The sequence below is a fragment of the Hemicordylus capensis genome, chromosome 6 (genome assembly GCF_027244095.1).
Source record: "Hemicordylus capensis ecotype Gifberg chromosome 6, rHemCap1.1.pri, whole genome shotgun sequence".
Taxonomy (NCBI): domain Eukaryota; kingdom Metazoa; phylum Chordata; class Lepidosauria; order Squamata; family Cordylidae; genus Hemicordylus; species Hemicordylus capensis.
In genome coordinates, this window is record NC_069662.1 from 52,678,318 (window position 1) to 52,706,271 (window position 27,954).

The 27,954-nt window shown below is 46.5% G+C and overlaps 1 long non-coding RNA gene across 4 annotated transcripts; it reads right to left on the minus strand.

Moving 5' to 3' along the window:
- Positions 1 to 2,254: 2,254 nt before the first annotated feature.
- Positions 2,255 to 26,493, minus strand: LOC128329217 (uncharacterized). 4 transcript variants are annotated; one of them, XR_008309568.1, is made up of 6 exons: positions 22,924 to 26,493; positions 21,263 to 21,369; positions 19,878 to 20,031; positions 8,514 to 8,616; positions 6,272 to 6,365; positions 2,255 to 3,498 (listed from the first exon to the last, which is right to left on the minus strand). It is a non-coding gene; the product is annotated as an uncharacterized LOC128329217 (long non-coding RNA). The 4 variants fall into 4 exon arrangements; XR_008309571.1 differs by lacking the exon at positions 6,272 to 6,365; XR_008309570.1 differs by lacking the exons at positions 6,272 to 6,365; positions 8,514 to 8,616.
- Positions 26,494 to 27,954: the final 1,461 nt, after the last annotated feature.

Sequence of the window (27,954 nt, forward strand, 5' to 3'; positions counted from 1 at the left end):
GTAGTAGTTATCGTATTGTATCGTATCATATCGATCGCATCGTATCGTATCACTTAATGCAGGGCAAGGTTCTAGCATACTCAGAGCTGGTTTGGGGGCTCAGGCCTGCTTCTGCATACGCTCTGGGTAGGCTGGGATTGAGCCATAGCATAAAAAGCAAAAAAGTAGCACCCAGTCTATTGAGAAGTTCTCCTGCACCAGCCCTCTGAGCCATGGTAGGCACTGATTCAGCTGAGAATATTAGTCTGCCCTAACTCCCTTCAAAGTCTCAGGCTGGGCAAGGGCCAGCTAGGTGTTATGCAGGCACCTGGCTGCTGCCAGTCTTCATCTCCCTGTCACATGTAGTAGAAGAAACACACCAGGGCTGGTTCAGGTGAACATGGATCCCTATGTGCGTTAATGATGGGGACGCGGTGGGAACGTGCGCTCCCCAGCATCACTGGAGGTCATACTGATGCTTTCTCAGTATGTGCTTTAATCCCATGCGAGGGAGTGTTCATTGGAATTGTCCCTCTACATGTGCTACAGTGTAATCACCTGCAGCGTTTTGCCACCTTTGCTTCATTTCATTAGTTGATGTTTGCAAGGGTGGCCACCAGGGGTCAGCATCCTTCCATAGGTAGCTGCCTTATACTGAGCCTGACCATTGGTCCATCTGGCTCAGTATTGTCTGCACAGACTGGCAGCAGCTCTCCAGGGTTTCATGCAAGGTCTTGAACCTGGGACCTCCTTGCAAAGCAGATGCTCTACCAATGAACTACAGCCCCATCCCCAAAATACTTCCAGGGGCACCTGGATTTGATCCAGGGAGCTCATGATCTGCAGGCAAATGCTCAACCACTGAGCTTTACTCCCTTTTCCAGGAATTCAGCTGCTGAGGCCCCAGTACCCTGGAAGAGTCCAAGGCCAACAAGAGGCCCCTACTGCTGGTTAGCTGTTGGCTAGCTCTTGCTGGTTTTCCCAGCAGGGAACCAGAGCCCCTCTTGCTGTCTTGCTGGCTCTTTGGGGGAGTGAATGGGTGGCAACAGTGATAAGGAAGAACCACCATTGCCTGGTTCTCTAGATGAGTGTGTGGCTGGCAGTGAGATGGGAGGCCCGCAATCTGGAGACACATTTTCTTTCATCAAACATACTGGAGAGCTGTCGGGTGGGAGAATTCAGGAAATAGACATGAATGCACTAAGTGGCTTTAGGCGAACCATTAGCCTCAGCCTCCCGTCTTCAATATAGGGATGATAATAAAACAGGACCCCACCATTCAAAATGGTCGCATAAATACTATGAATTGAATCTTGCCCTTGCTGCAGTCCAGGGGGAGATGTCCCCCACTTTGCCAATGGGGAAAGTGAGGCTGTGAAAAGCAATTTGCTGAGGGACAGAGAATGAGTCCATTGAAGAGGTACAGTTGACACCTGGACTCAGACACCAGCTCTATAGGTCCCCCGAGTAGCAAGATTGGTGGGCCTTGGGACAAAAAGTGAAGGTGGGCCTCTGCCCCATTGGGAGAGGTGCGAGGGGGAGAGCAAAAAGCAAAGTGTCACCCAGCCAGTGAGGCCCCCTCCCTTGGAGGGGGCAGGAACCTTTGTCCCCCCTGCCCCAGTCCAATCTGCTTCTAGAAAACACTGGTTTTTCTCTTCCAGTTATGATGGAGATGCACAACTTCCACCATGTTTCTGGCTTCTCTTTTATGTGCAAGAGAAGAGAGGAGAGTGGAGGTTGTCTGAAAGTGTAACTATAGCTGAGAGTAATGCGGGGATGGCAAGGTAGATCTGGACTGAAGCAACCATCCCAGACATTGCCCATCTCTCCATGGGTGCATTCCAGGGGTTGGGAGGAAGGATCACTCCATGGTAACAATCCAGGATTGGTACAGTGCCATATTCTAATGCCCAGTGACTTCGAGCGATCAGTTGTTGACATGATTGAGAGTGACAGCTGTCTGGCCAGGGCGCCACTGACTACCCTGCCTGCTCCTGTCTCTACCCCCCTTTAGCTATTTTGTTCTACTTTCTTTTCCCGCTCCTCCTGGGCTCCCCAAGCACATGAGGACAAATAGGCAGCGACAAGATCCAGAGACTGGGGTGGGAGGGAGGAGGAGGAGCTGCCATGTGACATGACAAACTGTGACTGTAGGGCACTTTTCTGGGAGAGGATCTATTGGTGATGATACAGAAGGTTTGTGTGTGTGTGCGCGTGTTTTAAAGAAAAGAATTGTATTTAAAATCATGCCAGCCCATGGACTTGGACAATGCAATCAACATATGTCTTATTTATTCCAATAATCCACAAATGCCTTCCAGACTTGGTAATACAATCTTTTCTGTTCGGTATCTCTTCCCTTGTACAAATAGAACAAGTCACTTTAACCATAGGCATTGCATAAGAGGTGGAGGCTCTTAACCATTTGTGGTCCTGGATGCTGCTCCATCAGTTAAATCTTTGGATGGGCATAAATATGACAGGAAAGGAAGAGACAGAGCCGGGCTACCAAATGGAGAAATGAGGCATTTGCCCAGATATGCCAATTCATGCCACTTTAATAACAGGTTGTGACTTTTTTTTTTTTTTTTTTGGCTTGGTTTTGTGATCAGTTTCATCTCAAGTGACATTTGCCGAGGTGAGGTGCTTAAAATAAAGTAAGCTTTGCATGACTGAAGATGGCTAGAGGAGCAAAGTGCACCATAAGACCACAACTGATCTCCATTGCAAAACCTCAGCTGCTGACTCATAGAAGAGCTCTGTGAGATCTCAGCTTGCTTGACAGAGGGAAAATGCAAGCTCGTAAGATGAAGTAGCATTAGTTTTGCAAAACCTGAGCGCCTGGATCGAAGCAGAACTACAGTTGCGCAGAACTCCTGGGCTCCACTCTGGAATAAGTTTAATGGAACAAAACTGGATTTCCACCAGCCTCTGGGCCCCACTTTAGAGTCTGCTTCCGATACCACAATCCAGTTCAGGGCAACACCACGCTCAATGGCTCCAGAAGCTTTGAGAACATTGTAGGTCGCATGATGGGTACCTCCTGCGCATGTGCAGTGCAGCCTGCAGAGGGCACCAAGTTGCAACCTGGCTTGCAGTTTTGCTGAAGCAGGAGGAGACTGGGTTGCCTAGCAACCACCAAGTGCTTACTTCCCTCTCCAGGACCCAGCAAATGGCTACCGTTTTTTCCAGAGCTTTGTGGGGCAAGCGCCAACCCCCTGCCTAGGATATATGAGTGCCTCCAGCTGACAGTGAAAAAGAAGAGTTGACCTGATTATGCCCAGTGTTTTTCACAGCAGGCTTTGCTTTCAATCCGCTTGCTGTGGCGGACTCAGCTGCCTCCTCCCAGCCGTCGCTCCCGGCCACAATCCTTTCCCTTTAGCTCTGCTTTGACGTTGTTCTTGCAGCCTGACCTTCCCTGAGCTTGAACATCCATCCTCGCCTGGTGCAAAGAGTCGGCGGCCAGGCCAGGCTGAGGCCAAACTCACTCAGCACGTTGACATTGCTGTCTGATGCTGCCTGTGATGAGGCGAGAGAGAGAGAAATGGCAACAGCCACACAAGAGGTGCTTGGCAACCTTACCAGCTTGAAGGATCCGAGAGTGGAGGGCCCCCAGGCAAGAGACCATCATTAGGCCCCATTAATTATTATTAATTATTATTATTATTATGACATTTATATCCCACTCTTCCTCCAAGGAGCCCAGAGCGGTGCACTACATACTTGAGTTTCTCTTTCACAACAACCCTGTGAAGTAGGTTAGACAGAGAGAAGTGACTGGCCCAGAGTCACCCAGCTAGTTTCATGGCTGAATGGGGATTTGAACTCGGGTCTCCCCAGTCCTAGTCCAGCACTCTAAGGGGCACACATTCTGAGAGAGCATCCCAGAACCCTCTGCCCAGGTGACTCATGCATACAAACCATATACCAACTCTAAAAAAATTATTATTTACACGTCGTCTTCTAATTCTTCACCAGGAAACTAAAGCTAAGGATATTTTCCATAAGCATGCTGGCCTGGGAGCAGTGTCCATATCCCCCTCGCCCCGCATACTCTCCAATCTCGATTCCTTTTTATAATTTCCATTCCCTAATATTCCTGGTCCATACTTCTAAGTGCCCTGGAGATTAGGACCCCAAATTCACCACGTATTCATTCATTCATTCGATTTCTATACTGCCCTTCCAAAAATGGCTCAGGGCAGTTTACACAGAGAAATTATAAATAAATAGGATGGCTCCCTGTTCCCAAAGGGCTCACAATCTAAAAAGAAATGCAAGATAGACACCAGCAACAGTCACTAGAAATACTGTGCTGGGGGTGGATAGAGACAGTTACTCTCCGCCTGCTAAATAAAGAGAATCACCATGTTAAAAGGTGCCTCTTTGCCAAGTTAGCAGGGGTATGCATGGAAAGTATGTTTAAAGAACACACTACACACAAGCTACCATAATTGTGAGAATGACAAGACGGCTGATAGTCTAATTCAGACTAGCGAGGGAAAGAAGGACCGTGCGTGGCATGAGACTGACTTCCAGATGCCTGGAGGTGGGCACAGATGGCAATGGGCCAGTGGCCCATCCCTGCTAACTGAGCCAAAGAGGCACCTTTTAAGTGGTGATTCACTTATCTTTAGAAAGGAGAGCACAACTGGCCCTGTCCATCCCCAGTACAGCATCTCTTCACTGGCTGTTGCTGGTGTCTACCTTATGTTTCTTTTAGATTGTGAGCCCTTTGGGGATAGGGAACCATCTGGTTTATTATTTATTTCTTTATTTTTATTTTTCTGTGTATACTGCTTTGAGAACTTTTTGGTTGAAAAGTGGTATATAAATAGTCCTCCTCCTACTACTACTATGTAAAGTGTGCCACATCAAGTTGATTTTGACTCCTGGCTCCCACAGAGCCCTGTGGTTGTCTTTGGTATAATACAGGAGGGGTTTACTATTGCTTCCTCCTGCACAGTATGAGATTATGCCTTTCAGCATCTTCCTATATTGCTGCTGCCCGATATAGGTGTACCAGTGGGGGTTCGAACTGGCAACCTTCTGCTTGTTAGTCAAGCATTTCCCCGCTGTGCCACTTAAGGCATCTTCTTCTTCTACTACTACTACAATATTTATACACCACTCGTCAACCAAAGTTCTCCAAGTGGTTTACACAGAAAAATAAATAATACATCAAATAGTAGTAGGGAAATGACTTGACTAGCAAGTCAAAGGTTGCTGGTTTGAATCCCCACTGGAATGTTTCCAGCAGCGATATAGGGCAGCAACTATATATGAAGACGCTGAAAGGCATCATCTCATACTGCACGGGAGATGGCAATGGTAAACCCCTCCTGAATTCTACCAAAGACAATCACAGGACTCTGTGGTCGCCAGGAGTCGACACCAACTCAACGGCACTCTTTATCAGTAATAGTAGTAGTAGTAGATGATTAAGGGGGGGCCTGGGACAAACAACCAGATGACCCTTGAACCTGAACCAATAACCCCACCTCCCACCCCCCAGCCATATTCCACTTGAGGGGCAACACTCCCCAGTTCACAGAGCTTGCTTGCCAACACATACAAATCATCTGGTAAGAAATAACAAAGGGCGGCACACCCTGGATTGCTAAACTGCAATCCAAAGGGCTGCCCGTATAAGGATCTGCATTCCTCAGAAAGCAGGTGAAGCCAAAGAAGGATGGTCTTATGGGTAGTCAGGCAGGGTCAGGAAGTCCTAAAGGGCTTAATTGAGAGAGTGCCCTTCTTTGGCACTGTCCAGGGTCCTGAGAGACCTACCTCAAGCCACCCTTGAGAGTCCTGATCTGGAAATGAACCTGCCTGCCTGTTTCCTACCCATCATCTCTCTACTCTTGACCGATTTCTAGACCTGTGCATGAGTGGCACCAGAGAGAGAAAATTGAGGGTGGCACAGAAGGGGCAAAGTACATTTATGGGTGGGTGAGCTGTGTCCCACATGTTAGACCCCAGGGGGCAGGTGGGGGGGGGGACAAACTACTTGTCTGACAGGGGCACTTGTCCCCATCTGGAGCTACCATTGGACCTATGTCCTTCCAACTTGCCCATGGGCTGTGCCCACTCTGACTCCTCCAACACCAAAGCGACCTGCTACTATCTCATGTAAATAATCTCCTTTTCTTCACCACCTTCAAAATTTGTCTCTGGACTGGCAACTGAAGGCCAGACATCATCTCCTGGAGTAGGGCAGGCTGGCCCCAGCAGCCACTGGTTGCTGATCACTGTGTAAATAAAGTGATGTTCAATATGTCTCTTCCCTTACAGAAAATTGATTCTTCAGAGTTAGCCCTCCACTTTCCATTGTTCAGAAAAAGGAAATTCAAAGATTGTATGAAAGAAATTCAGATCAGCCAGTCCTGTGATTAAACAAATGAGAAGAACCTCACACAAGGCTAAGCCAGTGTCTTAGCAAGACAACAAACCCTATGAAGAACCAGGAGCTGCTGCCCCCCACCCCCCGTCACCCTCACCCAACAACAGCCTCCTCCTGATTAAGCCTAGCTAATTGTCAATCGATATTGGACTACCTTTGGTTCCCTGGTTGCTATGCCAATTAAGCTTGTATTTCCACTAAGCACTGGTCTGGAAAAAAGGGCCACTTGAAGCACTCTTCCCTCCCCCTCCCATCATGGGCATATTATCAATATAGCTCGAATGTTCATCTCCCAGGACAGTGGTAAATGCAAATATTACACATTCTGCTTATACCAGCTTCAAACCATTTCTCCGCACTTTACTGATTTCTTGCACAGAAGCAACTAGCAATCTGGTTCTGAACTTTGCCCAACCCTATCCTTACATTTACCCTAACCTCCTCCTGGTATGTCCTTCATGAGACCTTCGCTCCACTCACAGCCTTCTGAAGCTCTCCTGATTCCTTCAGTAGCTCCTCCCATTCTCCCTTGCTGCCCCTTGCACCTGGAACTGACTTCTAGAACAAGAACGTGATGCCAGTTCTCTCTCTTCCTTTGCATCCCTCTTCAAAGTAGACCTATAGCTGGGGGGAGGGACTAGGGCACCCCCCCCACACAAAATTGTTATCTCCCCCACCCTTAAAAAAAAACAAATTAGTATAAGTGCTCCAGGCCACAAGCTGTCTAGTCCCTCCTCCTTTTTTTTTGTCCCCCCTCTGAACTTTTAGACTGGCTACAGGCCTGCTTCAGAGCCCACCTCTTCTATGAAGGCTTGGACTTAACAATTTAAGTCCTCACTCCCTGCCAAAACAAAGCCTAAGTATGCATTCACCCCCTAATACCAAACCCTCTTTGGATCCTCCAGGTCTCTCCTATTGTTGTCTTCCTTCCTATCAAAATGCAGATTGTAAGATAATAGGGGCAGGGACCTTCCTTTTGTTGTTGTTGATGTCACTCTATAAAGCACTATGCACATTATTGGCATAACAACAAAACTAACACTAATATCAATACTACTATATTTATTGTGCCATCAATTTGTAATATTTTTATTAGTAATGCTTTTATTTTGATGAGAGGAGAAATATGTCCTTGGGTTGATAGTGGGTGGGTTCTGCTCATGCCTATGGATCTGGCAGCCATATTTAGAGCTGAGAAGTAAATCCCTCCCATGGTCCCAATGTTTCCTCTATTCCACCCCACCTCCACTGCGCATCTATATGCAGAATGAGTTTTGTTCCAGGCAGCAGTATCAAGGCAGTGTGTGCACACGTGCATTCAGAGTGGGCCGCTACTGATTCCAGGATATAAAATTAACAGAGTGCTTTGCCTTGTAATATGTCACTTGGCTTGCTTGCTTGAGTCAATGAAAATATTTGCTCTGCAGTGCATCTGTAGTGCAGCTACTCTCCGTTTGTGCCCAACTGGGGCATGCATTGCACAGCCTGATTAATGAGATGGCAGAGGCTGGTGAGTACCCTTGCGGTGATAAAGAGTGAATTATTTTTAGTCCTTTCCTGTTGTGTGAATCTATGAATTAAGCAGTAGTGTAGGGAGGACGCCAGCAGCTCCTGTTCAGCCTGCCACTGGTGACCCCCTCCACCTCAGCCACACCTCCCATTCAGCTCCATTTTTGAGAGGTTTCAGCCAGCACTGGGCTCCCAGGTTGTCCGGGAATGCCTCTCCCTGACTTTGCAAGCAGGGAGAAGCTACTGTATCTTCCTGGCTGGATTTTACTTACAAATGGGACGTCAGACACCAAGGGTGTGGCTGGGGTGCGGCCCCCTAAGGCACGGTGGCCCCTGAGGCATGGTGGCCCAGGTTCTTTGAACCCCCTGTGCAATGGTGGCTCCACCCGTGGAATCAAGGATTAGTCTTCCAGAATCTGGAGTTTATTGACTTTTCAGTTACCAGAACTGGTTGTCTGAGACAGTTTTTTCAAATCCAGCCAATAAAACAACCGCCAGTTGGCAACCTTATCTATGACTGGATTAGAAAACAGGCATTGAACTTTGAAAGCTACACTTCTCTACACCCCGCAAATAGTCCTACAAAGCAAAAGGCTTCTTGTCAGTGGGCTCCATGGCTCACCCCCTCTGATATTCATCATTGTTCACTATGGGATCTTCATGCTTCAGAAATCTAATTCTTGCTTCATTGTTCATCCAGAGAGCGGTTCCCCCAGGCTGACCTACTGCAAAAAAAATGAGCAGTGTTGATCACTCCAGTGAGTACACTTTGTTAGCTGAAAGGCCTCCACGGAACCAAACCCATATCAAGCAGAAGCATTGAGGAGGAGAAGGTTCCCAACGTCCTTTTCATGAAGCCCCCTGCTTCAGAGTGGAGAATCCAAGGGATGTGAGGACAAGGCAGTGGAGTGGAATGAGGAATATTAATAGTTTAAAGAAATAGATACGGAGTTCATACACACAATCAAATACTGAGGCTATTCTCATGGGTGGCTAAAATCAGGCTAGGGAAGCCCAGCCTGATTTTAGCCGGGTGTGAGAACCAACAGGAGCTGCACGGCTCCTGGTGGCGGCTCAGTGGCAAACCCTCCTGGGTAGCCCGCCTCTTAACCTGGCTTTCGAGTGCGAGGGCCTCCAAAAAGTGGGTTAAATGATCATGTATTGGTGTGGTGCGGCTTCGTGCCGCACTGAGTGCCCCCCCCCCCGACAGGGAGGCTACAACAAGCCTCCCAGTGTGAGGAGCTCCCCAGAAGGCACTGCACACTCACACAGTGCTTTCAGGGACTTCCAGGGGCCAGGAGTCCCCCAAACCCGGCCGCTCGCACTGGCTCCGTGTCAGAGCTAGTAATCATCCGAGTGGCCAATCCGGCCACCCAGGGACAACTGAGTGATCGTCTGTAGGGAGCGTGGGTCAAACCCACTCTCCCCGCAAACCCCCTTTAGGCTCTTCACACTGCTTGTGTGAAGAGCCTCACTATGTTCTACCTGGGTTTGGGAGCTGTGTGTGCTCCCAATTTTTAGTTGTGTGGAAGCAAGGTTAGAGGAAAACTTGGGTAGAAGTGACGGAGGCTATTCTCACAATGGGAGGAAACCGGGCTAAAGAAGCCCAGCCCGGTTTTTCCCCATCCTGAGAACTCGCAGGAGAGCCTGGGGGCTCTTTGGTGGCTAGCCTGCCAAAGTAGCCCTCCCCTTAGCCCAGGTTAGCAGAGCGAGCGCTCCGCTAACCCGGGTTTTCTGATCGTGTGTCGCCATGACGCAGGTCTGCGCCATGGCGACACACAAGGAGACCCCCACCGGGAGGCTGCAAGCAGCCTCCTAGGTTCAGAGGTCTCTCCAGGATGCCCTGTGTGCTTGCGCGGGGCATCCTGGAACTTCTGGGGACTGTGCGGCCCCTGATCCCCGCCGTCCCTTTTGGCTCTGTGATGGGGCCAGCAGTCATGTGGGTGGCCGATCCACCCACGAGTGGCTGCTCGTCTGAGAAGAGAGCAGGCTAAGCCCGCTCTCCGTGTAGAACCCGCTCCAGTGCTTCACACCAACTGTGTGAAGCACATCACTGTGTGGGAGCAAGGTTGGAGGAAAAGTCTACCCAGGTTTTCCTCCTACCTTGCTCCCACACAACTGAAAACTGGGAGTTACACACAGCTCCCAAACCTGGGTAGAACACAGTTTTTGATGGTTTGAATGACCTCATGATGTACAAAGAGGCAAGTGCAGACTGCTTTTCAGTGCTCTTGCTGCTGACTGTTTGTTAGCCCTGCCTCTAGTCCAGGACTGGAACACAAGCCCCATTCAAAAGTTGGCCTGGATTAAGTAATGGATTAACCAAAAACACCACACAGAGGAGAACCTTTTGCCCCTACAAACCTTCTGCTTCTACCTGTTTGTTTTATTTGTTAGCCAGCATGGTCCCTATGGCTCCAGGTGGGTTGTGATTTTCAAAGAAGGATTTGGATTTACTAGAATCACAACAGTGTACATAGTCCCACCCCTCTCAACTGCTCCTGAAATCACTTTCCCCATGAAGCCCTTAACTCTGTTTCTCAGTTTTCATTCCCTACTGAAACGAAACCTAAGTTTGTGCATGAGCATTTGCAGTCATTCATGCCTTGTTTGTTTATTTATAGACTGTTTTCTACCAAATAATGCTCCCACCCTGAACATAAACAGAAGGGAGCACACAGGGAACTGCTCCCTATAAAGGAGAAACTCCATATTCGTGGGGATTCCGTTCTCTGCTAAACTGTGGATACGGAAACAAAACATCCCAGGGCCAGTTCCATTAACAACTGTGAATACAGAATCATTGCGGCAATGCAAATCAGGGGGTTAGGTTCCTGGTGGGCGTAACAAGTCCCAAAAATGGAGGTTAAAGGCCCTAGAAATGTGGGGGCAGGGAGTGGCCTATCATGCATCGCAGGGACCCAGCAGTCCAGCCCCCCAGCCGAATATTGGCCAGAAATTGCAGGTTTTTTCATGGAGTGCTGTGAGAGAGGGAGGCTTTTTCTATAGTGTGTTGTTAGGCTTATTAGATGGGGGGACAACCTGTCTCTTCCCCACCTCTGCTCCTGCTTTTAATCCTGCAGACACCTCCAGCATTTGAGACTTATTCACTCCTATGGTCCCCAATAATCCAAGTTAAACATCGATAGGGGGCTAGTGATTGTGTGAATTGAGACAGAACCTGAAGCAGATAAGGCTGGATGGTCTCCGAGTAGCCTCCAGTCCTATCATTCTCAGTGGGAACACCAGAAAACATATATGGGATGGGGGGCAGAGAAGGGGCAAAGTGCATTGTGGTGGGGGACGGGGACTTTGTCCCATATCTTAAGATTCCTGAAAGAAAAATATCAGGTGTTTCACATTCATGCCTATCCTAAACATACATGGAAATAAACTCATGGGGAAGGAAGTGCTCTTTATATAGATACATAGTATCAAACATACAGGTGAAACTCAGAAAATTAGAATATCTTGCAAAAGTCCATTAATTTCAGTAATGCTAATTAAAAGGTGAAACTGATATATGAGACAGACGCATTACATGCAAAGCAAGATAAGTCAAGCCTTAATTTGTTATAATTGTGATGATCATGGCGTACAGCTCATGAAAACCCCAAATCCACAATCCCAGAAAATTAGAATATTACATGGAACCAAGAAGACAAGGATTGAAGAATAGAACAATATCGGACCTCTGAAAAGTATACAGTGTACTGTGCTTGATTGGCCAGCAAACTCGCCTGACCTGACCCCATAGAGAATCTATGGGGCATTGCCGAGAGAAGGATGAGAGACATGAGACCAAACAATGCAGAATTGCTGAAGGCCGCTAATGAAGCATCCTGGTCTTCCATAATACCTCATCAGTGCCACAGGCTGATAGCATCCATGCCACGCCGCATTGAGGCAGTAATTGCTGCAAAAGGGGCCCAAACCAAGTACTAAATACATATGCATGCTTATACTTTTCAGAGGTCCGATATTGTTCTATTCTTCAATCCTTGTCTTCTTGGTTCCATGTAATATTCTAATTTTCTGGGATTGTGGATTTGGGGTTTTCATGAGCTGTACGCCATGATCATCACAATTATAACAAATTAAGGCTTGACTTATCTCGCTTTGCATGTAATGCGTCTGTCTCATATATCAGTTTCACCTTTTAATTTGCATTACTGAAGTTAATGGACTTTTGCACAATATTCTAATTTTCCGAGTTTCACCTGTATATATGCATAATATACTTAGAATTGAGTCCCAGAGCATGGTCTAAGGCAGGCCTGCTCAACTTAGGCCCCCCAGCTGTTTTTGGACTACAACTCCCATAATCCCCAGCCACAGTGGTCAATTGTAGGCCAACATCTGCCGAAGGGCCGAAGTTGAGCAGCCCTGGTCTAAAGGCACTACTTTGCTGAAGCTAAGCAGTTCTTGGTGCAGCCAGTCCCTGGATGGGAGACCCATATATACCACATTCACAGGTGAGGCTGCAGCTCAGTGGTAGAGCATCCGCTTTGCATGCAAAAGATCCCAGGTTCATTCCCTGGCATCTCCAGGTAGGGCAAGAAAAGTCTCTTGACTGGAACTTTGGAGAGCTGCTGCCGGTCAGTGTAGACAACATTGAGCTAGATGGACCAATGGTCTGACTCGGTATATGGTGACTTCATATATTTCTATGTTCCTATATGAAAAGTGCCTTTCCTTCAAGTTATCACAGGGATTCAGGAATTGGGGGTGGGAGGGGAGATATCAATCTGGGGAAATTTGCTCCCCTCCTCTGACATTATCTATTAATAATAATAATAATAATAATAATAATAATAATTATTATTATTAGATTTCTATACCGCCCTTCCATAGGGGCCACAGAAATCACCATCAGCCAATTACAAAAAGCAACTTTACTGGTAACAGCCTATATTCTGCGACGATATCTATAATAACAGCAACAACATTGATAATAAAATTCAGCCATCTCAGGTCCTTGGGAAGGATTCGATGTCTGGATAAAACAAACCAGTCAATAACACCTGTCTGACTGTGTAAACAAGAAATAATAGTAATAATTTGATTTCTATACCGCCCTTCCAAAAATGGCGCAGGGCAGTTTACACAGAGAAATAATAAATAAATATGGTGGCTCCCCGTCCCCAAAGGGCTCACAATCTAAAAAGAAACACAAGATAGACACCAGCAACAGTCACTAAAGGTACTGTGCTGGAGGTGGATAGGGCCAGTTACTCCCCCTCCCACCGCTCAATAAAGAGAATCACCACATTAAAAGGTGCCTCTTTGTTTGCCAAGTTATGATTCTATGGGCATTCTGGGGAAAGCTCTAAGATTTCCGTCTTCTTTGGATGCCACTTGCTGAAAAGGTGTCAGTACTGTATATGCTATTTGATAAAGTACATGTATGTTTCCCCCCCACCATATTATATAAGGGATGGGATCCTTCTAAATGTGCTCCTTATATTTCAGTGTGCCATTATGCTGCCTGTCACTCTTGCAAAGCTAATGTCTCCTTCTCTCCCTCTCCCTTTGACCTCAGTGGCTTCAAACATTAAATTGGCTGTGCTTCATTATTTATATATGCATCCCTTTCGAGGAGTCAGTGAATAGAGGTGGGGGGGAGGGGGAGTCCATAGCAAATTACATTTCCCCATTTTCTGTCATTTTCTCTTACAAGCTATTAAAAAAAAATCCACACATTGTTCCCCAAATTGGCCCTAATAGAACACCATTGCCAAAGTAGATGGGTGGGTTTTGTATTTTATTTAGTATTTCCCCCACCTTGGCACAGATTATTAGAGAATATTGGTGTGTGGGGGGAGTATCAGAATAAAGGGATGTATTCAGATCTGTGCCAATTTCAAGCGTGCACACACAAAGCTGACTTGCTCAAAGGTGCTATGAACCAGAGCAATTAAAGGGAAAGGAGAAAATGGAAGCAAAGGCAGAGGGAGGTTTTCTGTGCTAACTTAATAATCCTGGCATTCAGTCCCATGCTACGCTATAGTTCATGTGCTCCATCCCCTACTTGTCCCCCAGCCAGACTTGTGAGTCAAGATACTTCTCAGCAAGACAGAGTACCTACCTGCTGGAGGTGTGTGGAAAAAGGTAAAGTTGTGTCGTCGAGTTGGTGTCGACTCCTGGCAACCACAGAGCCCTGTGGTTGTCTTTGGTAGAATACAGGAGGGGTTTACCCTTGCCATCTCCCATGTAGTATGAGATGATGCCTTTCAGCATCTTCCAATATCGCTGCTGCCCAATATAGGTGTTCCCCATAGTCTGGGAAACATATCAGCAGGGATTCGAATCGACAACCTCTTGCTCCCTAGGCAAGTTACTTCCCCGCTGTGCCATTAGGTGGCTGAAAGTGTGTAGGGGCTTCATATTCTAGACTCTTAATTATGATGCAATCTAAATCCTCATGTACCTCATCTGAGGTGCAAGTTAGATGTGGCAAATTTGTTATGAATTTTGTCCAACATTATGCTGCCCCCTGAACCCAACTTCACCACACTGGCCACTTGCCAGATAGGAACATAGGAAGCTGGCTCTCTAGGAAGTCTGAATGTAATGCGCATGCCATGTGCAATCTTGGAGGCACAGCTTCAACCACTGTCACTGGACGAGATCAACCAGGTAGTCTAAAGGAAGAAACTGCTTGGGCCAGATCCTCGCATGCAGCAGAATAAGGTGGCCCATCCCTACTACGACGACGACAAATATTTATATACTGCTCTTTAACAAATTCTCAAAGCAGTTTACATAGAAAAATAAATAATACATAAATAAGATAGTCCCCTGTCCCTAAAGGGCTCACAATCTAAAAAGAAACATAAAGTAGACACCAGCAACAGCCACTGGAGGGATGCTGTGCTGGGGCTGGATGGGGCCAGTTGCTCTCCCCCTGCTAAATATAAGAGAACCGCCACTTTAAAAGGTGTCTCTTTGCTGAGTTAGCATTCCCTGATGTGGTAGAATGGACTGTCCCACTCCAGGCTGCAGGTAGAGTGTCCTGTACCGAGCAGGGAGCTGGACTAGAAGACCTCCAATGCCTTTTCCAGCTGATTCTGTAGAGGGGATACAATTTCTGAATGAATTCACAAGGTTTCATTTTTGCACAAAAACCCTCAAGCAGAAAATTAGCACGGAAGAAGGGGAAATGGTATTAGCTCACAGCTCCTCTTGATGTGCTAGCTGTATACTTGCAAGGAGGTTTTTGTTCTGGGTGCTTTTTTAATGGAGAAGAACGTTTAAAAATGTGGCATGCACATACATATCCATCCCATACAGTCTGAGGTGGCACAGTCTCTTCTCCTCTAGTTTCTACTCCTTTATTCTCTCATCATTCTGCTATGCATGTAGAGCGACCAAAAGACTTTTCCCTTTAAGCTTAGTATTTGTAATCTGAGTCCAGGATTTCCCAGGCCATTTCTGTTAGTAGTCAGAGTGGAATGAAAAACTTTGGAGAGACCAGCAGACAGTGGCTGAGGCGAGTCTCACTGCGGGGAGAGCAGGCTTAGCCCGTGGAGTCCTGGGCGGCTGGCTCAGACGCCCACAGACAGGGGCATAACTATAATAGGGCAAGGGGAGACAGTTGTCTGTTGGCCCAGATGCCTTGGGGGGCCCCCAGAGGCAAGTCACATGACTGACTCCCCCGCCACGCACCCGCCCGGGCTTCCTTCAGTTGTATTCATCCTCCAAAACTGATGTGAGTGTTAAGACCTAGAGCTACCAGAACAGCATCTCTTTCTCTAGTGCCATTAAATGACTTTAATTGTCCACAATTTACAAAACCTTTAAAAAAATATTTTACGATGATGTTCTATTGTGGCAGATAGGATAGATAGATAGATTTTACTATGGTTTTTGTTACCACAATTCAGGCTCATTTAAGATTTCTTTTCTTCATGAGCTGAGCTTCAGTGAGGGGGAGGGCATTTTGAAATCTTGTCTCTGGGCCCACTCCAACCTTGCTACGCCCCTGCCCACAAAACTGCCGGCTCTGTCACGGAGCTGGTGGGGGCTGCGGGGATCGGGGGCCATGTGGCCCCCAGAAGTCCCAAGATGCCCTACGCAAGCGCGTGGGGCATCTTGGAGAAACCCCTGAGCCCAGGAGTCTACTTGTGTGTCGCCATGGCACAGAGCCACGCTGTGGTGGCACATGATCTGGAAACCCAGGTTCGCGGAGCGCTTGCTCTGCTAACCTGGGCTAAGGGGGGGTGGTACTTAAGAGGGCTAGCTGCCGGGAAACACGCGGCTCCCGTTGCCACACATGATCGCCCCAAAGCGGGCTAGGCTCCCTTAGCCCGCTTTTGGGCAATTGTGAGAATCGCCTCACTGCCTTTGAAGACTGACCCAACTCTTAGACTCTTAGGTCATCCACACAATCAAAAACTGTTCTACCTGGGTCTGGAACTGTGTGTGCTCTCAATTTTCGGTTGTGTGGAAGCAAGGTTAGAGGAAAACCTGGGTAGAAATTATTGTGTGGAAGCAAGGTAGGAGGAAAACCTGGGTAGCTTTTCCTCCTACCTTGCTTCCACACAACCGAAAATTTGGAGCACACACAGCTCCCAAACCTGGGTAGAACACAGTTTTTCATTATGTGAATAACCGCTATGTTCAGCCAAAGAGGTGGAGTGTTCATTCTGTTCTGGATGAAGCTGTACTGCCCTAAAGTCTGCAGTTAGGTCCAGCACTTGTTCTTGACACCCAAGCGGTACCTGTCGCATGTAGTACCTTTCATCAGCGGAGGCTGAGATGCCAGCTATGTATGGTCTCTCCTGGATAGAGAGAATCTGGCCATTGTTATCCGTGCCATGCTAACAGTCCGGATAAACTACTGCAATGTGTTGTATATGGGGCCGCCGTATAGAAATGGCAGTTGGTTCAAATACAGTCGAGGACTAGTTGTTCAGACCACGTCTTGCCAGTTTAAAAATAGCTTCACTGGCTTCCTGTCCATTTCAATTTAAAGTGCTGTTTTTCACCTATAAAGCCCTATCCAGCTTAGGCTCTGAGAAACTAGAGGTTTGCCTACTTCCACATGAACCTGGCTCAGCTATTAAGATCATCCTCTGAAGCCCTTCTCCTATATGCATAGTGCCAATGGAAACTTCCCTCCTGGAGCTAATAGCAGCTTTGAGAATATGATTTTTGTCAGACGATAGCAAGAGAAGGTTAACTCTCCAGAGACTTGCATTTTGGGCGGTATACAAATATGTTAAATAAATAATAAATGCCCCTCTCCTTGCACTGCAGTTCCAATTCTGATCCTGCTGCTGCCACTAGTAACACCCCCCCTCAATAAAAAAAAATTACATGAGATGCCAGTGAGGCACTCCCTCGGTGTTTTTGTCCTTCCCAAGAAAAGCGGAACCGGAATAAATGATGCAAAACAGCAAATTAAATGGTGCAAACTGTGCAAATCTGCTCAGTTTATAGAATTTTCTGCGGATTGCAGAATTTTCTTGCCCAGCTCGCAACATGTTGATTTTTAAACGAGCATGTGCAGAGTGCCATTCCCTCCCCATGGAGTAACTAACCCCAGCAGTACCAAGCCCATCCTGCCTCCTCTCCTGGTTGTTTTGCTGCAGCCTTTTTGGCTGTGCACTTACAACCAAGCTGTCCAGCAAATGCACCTTTAAACTTTTAATTATTGGGGGAGGGCAAGAGAAAGACTGAAGCAGGAAAATCTCATCTTATCCTCCTCTCTCGAAAGTCATGGCAAGCAGCAGCCACAGCGGCAAGATGGCTGGTAATTAAAGCACTTTTGCTTCTCTGTAAAAGTTTGAAGGTGTTATTTTCCAGCCCATTGAAGCACAGAAAATCCGTCTGGGGCAGACGGGGCCAATACTTAGGAAAGGCAACTCTTGAGGGCTGGGGGAGGATCTATTGGAGTACAGATATTTCCTTACTAATAAGGATCCCTTAGAAATGGACAGCTCCAATTTTCAAGGAAAAACTAACATTGGGGGAAAGGAGTTGACCTGGATTCAGAACCCCCATTCCAGAGCTCAGTCTCAGAAGTATGGTAGTCCTTCCAGAGCCCTACACAATGTGCCTTTAGAGGGGAGAAGAGCCTTCTTGTATTGAGAAAGCTTGACATGATGTAATTGCTGTAGTATTGGTCCTTTTATTGTATAATTTCTGATTGTGTGTGTGTGTGTTATCTATCTATCTATCTATCTATCTATCTATCTAGCATACTGGTGTTTGTATGGTGCCAGCCATCCCTATCCCTTATTTAAATAAAATTGGATACATTTTTAACAATAGCCCTCATCAGCTTCATCCAGCTAAGGATGCCAAGCCTCCAGGAATCAACCTCAATCTCTAGCTGACATTTGAAAGCAATTCGGGAGGTTTGATATTGTGAAAAATATGGGGGGGGGGATATTTCCCTGGTAGAAATCTCCAGGAATAATTTAAGTCAGAGTTGGCAACCTCAGAGCTAGCTGCTATATCCCTGAGGCTGGTGCTGGAGGCTGGACTATGTCTCCCATATCAGAGAATCCCTTGCTCAGCTCCTACAAGCTGCCTAGAAAAGACAAAGGGCACGTGCAGATTTCTGTTTTCCCTCACTGATGGGATTTAATTGATTGATTATGTATACCACCCTAAATGTACATCTCTGGATGGCTCTGATGCTTCTGGAACTGGAAGATGAGCTTGAAAGCTCAAGAGCAGACATCTCTAAATCTGCTTGCCAGTGGCAAGTGACCCCAGCCCTCTGGCTAGCAGAACATCCAGCACTTCACAGATCTCCTTTCCAGAGGTCTCATTTCCACTGCCATTTTTGAAGAGGTAAGGAACAGCAGGAATCCTTTCTGAGAAGTCAGAGAGGGCTCCCACTGTTTCTTGCCATCTCCACCTCCCAGTACAACAAATTACTACTACTACTACTACTACTACTACTACTACTAATTCGATTTCTATACCACCCTTCCAAAAGGGGCTCAGGGCGCTTTACACAGAGAATAATAAATAAATAAGATGGATCCCTGTCCCTAAAGGGCTCACTAAAAAGAAACATAAGATAGACACCAGCAACAGGCACTGGAGGTACTGTGCTGGGAGTGGATAGGATCAGTTACTCTTCCCCTGCTAAATAAAGAGAATCACCACATTAAAAGGTGCATCTTTGCCAAGTTAGCAGGGCTTGTCAGAAGACCCGCTTCTCTCCTAAGCCCTCTGACTGTGTGCTGGAAAAGGATCTGAGGGAAGAGAGGGGAATGGTGGCGACTACAAATAGAGGTCATTCACACAATCGAAAACTGTGTTCTACCCGGGTTTGGGAACTGTGTGTACTCCCGATTTTTGATTGTGTGGAAGCAAGGTTAGATGAAAACCTGGGTAGAAGTGATTGTGTGGAATCAAGGTAGGAGAAAAAGCTACCCAGGTTTTTCTCTAACCTTGCTTCACACAATCAAAAATCGGGAGTACACACAGTTCCCAAACCCGGGTAGAACACAGTTTTCGATTGTGTGAATGACCTCATAGTGTCTGGGAAGTGAACTAAACCAAAATTTGTGGATCCCTGCCCAAGGGTTTGACTTCCAAGGCTCAGTCAAACCCTAACATCTCTGGTTTTAGAACAGGGATTCTTGACCATTGCAGTTGAAGATGATGGGAGTTGTAGTCCAACAATATCTTAGGTAGGGATGTGTTCGAAACGTGGTTTGTGCACATCCCTAATCTTAGGACCCAAGATTAAGAACCCCTGTTCTAGAAGCTAAATGACAACCAGAAGATGAAAGGTCACAACAAAAGGTCAGGCATAGGACATCCCTCCGGGAAGGTTGCTTCTGTGTACAGATTCCCTTGATGGATTGGAAACTGCACTCACGATGAAATGCAGATGGGTATCCAGACAAGGAGGGACCATAACTCAGTGAAAGAGTGCATGCTTTCTGTGCAGAAGTTTCCAAGTTTAGTCCTAGCCATTTCCAGCTAAAGCATCTTACGTAACAGGGCTGGGAAATACCTCAGTCTGAAATCCCGAAGAGCTGTCTCCAGTAGAGGATCTAGGTACACTGATTGTCTGATGAAATGTAGCAGGGTTGCCACTTCTTCAGGATTGGTTTGGAGACTCCAAGAATCATCCAACATGAATCTTCAGGTGTCTACTGAAAGCAGTCCTAGAATTTGATGTTGTGGGAAATATTGGAAGAAAGATTGGGTAAAAAAAACTCCAGGAATAGCTTTTATCAGAGTTAGCAAAAGGCAGCTTCTGCATACATATTCCATTTTGCTGATATAGTCCTCCATTCTTCCCCCTACACAGTGTGAATAGGTTTGCCCAATTCAATCTACACTGCAATGCGGGTGAGAACATGCAACCACTACCATGCACATTGTTTTACATTGCTAGTGATGGGCCTACTTTTAGGTAGGGTGAGACAACCCACCTCATTGGGTAATTTGGGGGTTACCATGAAAGGCAGCAAATAGATATGTCTGTGTTCTCACAATCATAGCAATCGCTGAGCTCTGCAGAGCTGGTTATGAGAATGCAGATTTTCTAAGCAATCCTGGTCAAACCACTGTGGTTATACCACATTTAACCAGAAAAGATAACCAGAATCAGATCTTGGGGCTATTAACACGATTAGCAAAAATCGGGCTAGGAGAGCCTAGCCCGATTTTTGCTAATCGTAAGAACCACTGGGCTTGGCTACTAGTTCTGTGGTTCTAGAGCGGATAACCCGCTCGAGAACCCCTGGTCAAAAACCAGGTTTGCGGAGCAAGCGCTCTGCAAACCTGGTTTTTAGTATCGTGAGTAGCCGCGATGCGGCTTTGTGCCATGCCTACTCATGAGTAGACCCCCAGAGAGCAGGCGAAAAGCTGCCTCCCATCTCCTGGGGTCTCCCCAGTATGCCCTGCGCACTTGCGCAAGGCATACTGGGGCTAGTGGGGGCCATGTGGCCCCCGCTCCCTCCAGCCCCCGCTGGCTCCGTCACGGAGCCGGCAATTGTGTGGGCGGCCAATCTGGCCACCCAGGGCTCCCTCTCCGCTCGTGAGCGGGGAGAGCAGACTTAGCCCACTCTCCCCACTCACCTCACCAAACTGGGTCTCACGGATCGTGAGACCCAGCTCATAGGTTCTCTATCCTGATTAAATGTGGTTTAACCACAGAGGTTTGACCAGGATTGCCTGGAAAATTTGCATTCTCACAACCAGCTCCCAGGGCTCAGCAATCCTGGTTAACTCTTTAACCAGGATCACTGTGATTATGAGAAGACAGCCTACATTATTGTTATATTTTGATATTATAATGTAAATGTTATGTGGTTACATCATTCTGATCCAGCCATAGTTATTCAGTAAAACACAGTAATTCTAACCCCTGCTAACTGGGCAAAAAAGTACCTTTTCAAGTGGTGGCTTTCTTGTATTTTGCAGAGGGGAGGAGCAACTGTCCCGATTCAGCCCAGCATGACATCCCTCCTGAGGCTGTTTGCTGGTGTCTCCCTTGTCTTTTAAAAAATAAATTGTGAGCCCCTTTGGGATGGGGAACTCTCTTCTCATTCCTTTGTTATATAAATCATTTTCAGAACTGTTTGTGGAATAGCAGTATAATCATGGCTCACGTACTGCACAGCTCAAGGCTGACAGTGAGATACAACAACTTTATTTGCTAGCCGCTCTATAACAAAGAGTTCTTTAGGTGGCTCACAATGGAATGACAATAGAATAAAAATATACAATTAAAACACAAAACAAAATGGAAAAAATTCCAATAAAATACAATACACAAACATTTTTAAAAATCTATTTTAAAAGACTTGTGATATCCCATCCTCGCTGCTCCATGGCTTTAAAACACACACACACCCTTCACTGGTGGAGGCAGAGTTCTGCTCTCTCCGAGTGTTGTGTGATCACGCGGTGGACACCTCTTCCATTATTCCCAATGGAAGAAACATCTCCCTTTCCAATGGCACAATCCTCTGAGGGAGCAGAACATCCCACTTCTGAGAGCAGCACGGGCATGTGTTTCAAAGTTGTACAGCAGTGGGGATGGGATCTCAGCGTCAGTGTTGCATTGTATGGTATGTGAGGTAATAATCATAACTGATGGTTTGGTGGCATCTAGATTAGATTATTGTCTACTAGATTCCTGTCCCACAGTGGCTCCACCAGCCATTACCCCTGAGAGTCCTACGGGTTGGGAACTGTTGAAATAAACTGCCCAGAGAAGCAGTGGCAGCAGGAATACCCAGAGGATTGGGGAGAGGACTCTGCCCCCCACCCCACCCCACCCCACCCCACCCCACCCCCAGGACCTCCCTTTGCCATTTCTGAGGGAAGCAGAGCCAGGAGTCATGGCAACTGGACATCAGCATGGGTTCGTTGGAGACCATCAACAGCATCCGGTGGGGGCGGGGGGAGAAGAAGAGGGGGGCAAGTGACCGCCCATTGAGCCAGCATGGTGTAGTGGTTAGAGTGCTGGACTAGGACCGGGCAGACCCAAGTTCAAATCCCCATTCAGCCATGATACTTGCTGGGTGACTCTGGGCCAGTCACTTCTCTCTCAGCCTAACCTACTTCACAGGGTTGTTGTGAGGAAAAACTTAAGTATGTAGCACACCGCTCTGGGCTCCTTGGAGGAAGGGTGGAGTATAAAACATAAATATCATCGTCATCATCTAGGATTCCAAAAACAGATAGCTTCAAGAAGAGGGCAATACCATCCATCTATACATCTAGATTTATTATTGTGAACCACTTTGAGAACTCTCAGAGGTGAAAAGCAATATACAAATAAAAACAAACAGGGTAACTCAGTCTATGTCTGTGGAGCCACTTCTGAAGAGTTCTCAGGAACCCGTTGGCTGCCAAGGTGTTGACAGGGGCCGGCGGCCACAGAGAACCCCCGAGGCCTATTCTGAAACAAATCCATTCGCTTTGCTCACTATTACTCAATAATATGAATATTAGTGGTTTGACCCAATTTAAAGCCCTTTCCAGGCCCTAAGTGGTCTGACTCTGGGATACATTGCGTACCGCCTTTCCCTTAATGAACCTACCCATATTTTAAGCAGGGCCACCCTCTCACCATGGGGTGAACTGAAGCAGTTGCCTCAGGTGGAGGATTATCAGTGGGTGGGGGAGGTGCCAGTGTCCCCACCTGCCCTCCGCTACTGCCGGACTCAGCAGCCTCTGGTGGGCCAGAGCATCTAGAGACCACGGGGAGGCAACCTTGGCTCTCTAGCTGCTGCTGAACTACAACGTCCACCCCCTCCCCCAGCCACACTTTATTGCCCTGCTAACGGAGCAAAGAGGCACCTTTTTAACTTGGTGACTCTTGTATTTAGCACAGGAAGAACAACTGGCCCTATCCAGCCCCAGCACAGCATCCCTCCAGTGGCTGTTGCTGGTGTCTATCTTACGTTTCTTTTTTTAGATTGTGAGCCCTTTGGAGACAAGGAATCATCTTCCTTATTATCTATATCTATCTATCTAAACTGCTTTGGGAACTTTTGTTGAAAAGTGGTATATAAATATTCATCATCGCATATTTCTATTCATATACAATTATAAAATGTGAGGGGCTGCTGGTCAGCCTTTCCCTCTGCCTGCACCCTTATTAACACCCCTTACCACAAAAACAGTACTCTCCCTGTGAAGCCCATTATTAGGGCTGATGGGCATGATTTTGTTCTAGCACAGAGCAGCTGGACCAGCCCTCTTCGCCATAAGGAATGGTGCCATGGTGGGGGCAGAAGGCTAAAGCTTCTCCCCACATGCTTCAGTCCTGATCGGTGGGGGGCCCTATCCAGCTGCTTTTTGTTAAGTAACAAAATCAAGCCCATTAGTCCTAATAATGGGCTTAACATAACATCTAGTTTGGTCGTAGCAAATAACTTCCCTAGAGGGCCACTTAGAGAGGAGAGTGAGAGATGTTAGCCATGAAATTATGCTCTCCCTGATGGTGGCCTACTAGCAAGTTCTCCTGCCAGCTCTTTCTCCACATAGCATAATAACAGTGGCGGCGGGTGTGTGTGGGTGTGTGTTTGCATCTGAAGCTGCCACACAATGAGTTGGACCAATCTAGCTCAATATGTCTACTCTGACTGGCAGCAATTCTCCACGGTTTCAGACAAGGGTCTTTCCCAGCCCTACCTGGAGGTGCCAGAGACTAAACCTGGGGCCTCCTCAGAAACTTTACTACGAAGCTACAGCCCCAATCCCTGAGGAGGAAAACCACAGAAGCTGCCTCATACTGATTCATATTATGGTTCTGTCTAGCTAAGTGCTGTCTACTCTGACTGGCAGCAGCAATCCAGTGTTTCAGACAAGGGCCTTGACTTTTTTCCAGCCTTACCTAGAGATGCCAGAGACATTCTGTATGCAAAGCATATGCTTTCCCTTTAGCATCTCTCAAGGGACTGGATTTAGGCCAGGGGCCTCCCACTGTTGACTCTTAGAGATTGCTAAACAGGCGGCTGTGTGCAAAAATAAGGGAAAATGTTGGAAAAAACTGTCTCCATCTGTGGCAATTGCTGAATATGCAAGCATGTGTTAATCATGATGCAGGCTGATGTGGCATCATCCTGCAGATGTGGTGTAAGCAAAAAAAGATTCCAGTGTCTCCCGCATTGCAACCTTGATCATAGAAATGTATAACATCTTGAGGGTTGTGCAGAGGGTGACCCTGCCAAAACAAAAAGAAATAATCTTCACTGAAAAGCAAAATAATATGGTCATCCACTGAAATTAATGGGCAGTGGACTGAAGAGAAATTGCAGAATTCTTCATATTACCCCTGCAGAATCCATGAGATGTTGGAATGGCCACTAGTATAAATTGATTTTTTAAAAGAGAAAAACCCTCCCAGAGGTTCTCCCATTGAAACAAAGGGGAGCTGTGCAAGAGCTCTGCTGTGCTTCCATTGTCTCAATGGGGTCTGTACAGGTAAACTTTCCAGTGGATCCAGAGGCACTTTCCCCCCTGTACTTCCGGGCAAAAGTCCAGGGCCTCCACATCCCCTGTGGCCCCCTAAATCCTTTTAGTCTGTCTCAAATGGTGTGGTCACGTTAAAAATGTGTTAAAGTATTGTTGGGGGAGGGGGCTCAAAAAGCCTTTAGGACCAGGCTCCAAAATTACCTAGGTGCACCTCTGAGTGGATCGCTCCTATTTTATTTATTCATTCGATTTCTATTCCTTCCAAAAATGGCTCCTATGAAGGACAGTTCTTATTGGTGGCTGCTAGCCACACAATTGCCAGCAATGCAATATTCCACATTCCAAAACTGGTTATTTCCAGAGGCTTGTAATTAACAAAGGGTTAGATTTCCCCCTTGATCCCTACTTGTTAACATCTCTGAGGTGCACAGCTGACCACCGTCAGAACTCGTAATGTTGAGCTAGAGAGACCTCTGGTCAGGCCAAGCATGGCAGTACTCAGTCATGTGATGTTTTCTTTTGTGTAGAATTGCAACTGGAGAGGCATCTGTCTTTCAAAATACTATTAAGGAAGGCCTCCACCTAATGGACAGCAAACCCGAGGTTGCCGGTTTGAATCCCTGCTGGTATGTTTCCCAGACTATGGGAATCATAATCTCATACTGTGTGGGAGGAGGCAATGGTAAACCCCTCCTGTATTCTACCAAAGACAACCACAGGGCTCTGTGGTCTCCAGGAGTCGACATTGACTCAACGGCACACTTTATGTTTACCTGCATAAGGCACAGGAATAAAGAGGGTGGACTGTGATTTTGGTTAATCCATTCCTTGATCCAGGCCAGCTTTTGAAAGGGGATTTAGTTGCTTGGATTCCAGTCCTGGAGTAGAGGACTAACTAAGAGGCTTACAGCCAGCAGCAAGAGCACTGAAAAGCAGTCTACACTTGCCTCTCTGTACATAATATCTGTTTCATTAAACTATTAATATCCCTGATTCCACTCCACTGCCTTGGCCTTGTATACCACAACACTTTTCCTTGGATTCTACAGACTGCAGCTGAAATTCTAAGCACACTTATTCCACTCAGCACCATTAAAATCAGTGGGCCTGATGACGTTCCTATTTACATTTCTGGTATAACAGTACCAAAATGCAGTCATTTTGGAAAATGATCAGAGCTAGTATTAAACAAACTATGAAATAAGACTTGCGTTTTGAACATTTACTTACTTACTTGACTGATTGATTGATTAAGTGCCGTCAAGTTGGTGTCGACTCTTAGCGACCACATAGATAGATTCTCTCCAGGATGATCTTATTTACTTACTTATTAATTATACCGCCTCACCCAGATGGCTCTAGGCGGTTCACATAAATAAAAATAGACTAAATAACCCATTAAAAACAATTACAATTAAAACAGTTCAAAATCACTTTCAAAGATGTGTTTCGAGAGCTTTCAAAGGCTGGTAAAGATCTTACACCATAGGGAGCGCATTCCATAGCCAAGGAGCAGCTACAGAGAAGGCCCGATGCGGAGTCGCCACCGGGTGAGCTGGCAGCAGCCGGAGATGGACCTCTTGTGATGTCTTTTATGGTGTCATAATTTTTTGGCATCACTATATATATCACACAAGAGGAAAAGTGTAGACCCACCTATGGAAGGAGGCTGGATACAAAGAATCTGGGATCTGCTGATAATGTGACAGGTTAAGACAACAAATTCAAACTTGGCAAAGGAGTCAGAAATTAGATCACTTCCTGGAAAAGTGATTACTTTTCATTCACAACTTTTAAAATTACTTATATTATTGATGACTACCTATCAGAGCCAGCATTGTGTAGTGGTTAGAGTGCTGGCCTAGGCCCAGGAATCCCCGTTCTTCCATGAAACTCACTGGGTGACTCTGGGCCAGTCTCACAGGGTTGTTGTGAGGATAAAAATAAGCATGTAGCTTCTTCATAATAAGCATGTAGCTTATATACCTCAGAGGAAGAGCGGGATATAAATGTAAATAAATAAATAAATAAATAAATCTGGAACCTAGACCCATGAACTAGGATATGCCTAGTTATAGTAGTTATTATTAGTATTATAATATATGTTTATAGCCACTGTTTTGAATAAACCTGATGTGTGTATTAAATAGTCTAGAAAGGTTAGCTTTTAGAGAGTGAGTAATGGGGGTGGGGTAGGTGGGGAGGAGTGTGTGTGTTTGTATTTTAGGGCAACTCCATAAAACAGAAAGTATTAAAGCATCAGTGGAACTTACTTCTAAGCAGACATGCATAACATTGACTGCAAAAAAGAATGTTCCTATGGGACCACTTTGAACTCTGGGATGGCAGCAAAAAATTTGACAAATTGATTGAGATGTGTGTCAGTTTGTGCAAATCTAGACACTTTATGCAAGTAAAACTAGAACATCGTAACCAAAAGTAGGGGAGGGGTCAGGAAAAAGAAGGGAAAAGGAAGAAAAAGACAACTGGAAGGCTCTCTGTGTGTGCCGAGAGACAGATTTAACCCCCGCATTGCCAAGTCCGGTCTCTCCCTCCTCGCCCTTCCGAACCATCTCTTCACATAACTCAAGCTGCCTTCTTTCAGCTGGCAAAGAAAGGAAGCAAGGAGGGAAGGGGAAAAGCTGGGGCGGGGGGTGGTGAGGAGTAGTTGGGAGCTGACAGATCCAGTCTGAGGAAATAAACAAATGAAGGCAAGATATAAGAGATGATAGCTAGGCAGTAGCTACAGACATAACAGGATCATATTTCTTAGGATAGTGGAAATATGTTGGGAGTCTTTTCTTTCTTTCTTTCTTTCTCCCTCTCCCTCCCTCCCTTCTTCTCCTTCAGGGTGGGCAGCCGAGGGCACAACTATCTAGAGTGACTGCACAGGTATGGGAGAACTGGAGTGCTGCCCCCCCGCCACACACACACCAAACATAATTTTTTAGCCACTAAAGCTAGGGTCTGCCCAGGGCACAAAAGATTGCTGGTTATAGCTCTGCTCTCTTCTCACGCTGAAAAGGTCTCTCAGTGTAATGTACACCTATCTCCCTATCAAAATAATAGCAGGTCATCTTTTTGCCATTAAGTGGTACCCTTTCACTGCCACTGCCTCTCCTCAAAATATACTTAAGAAGGGTCCCAGACCA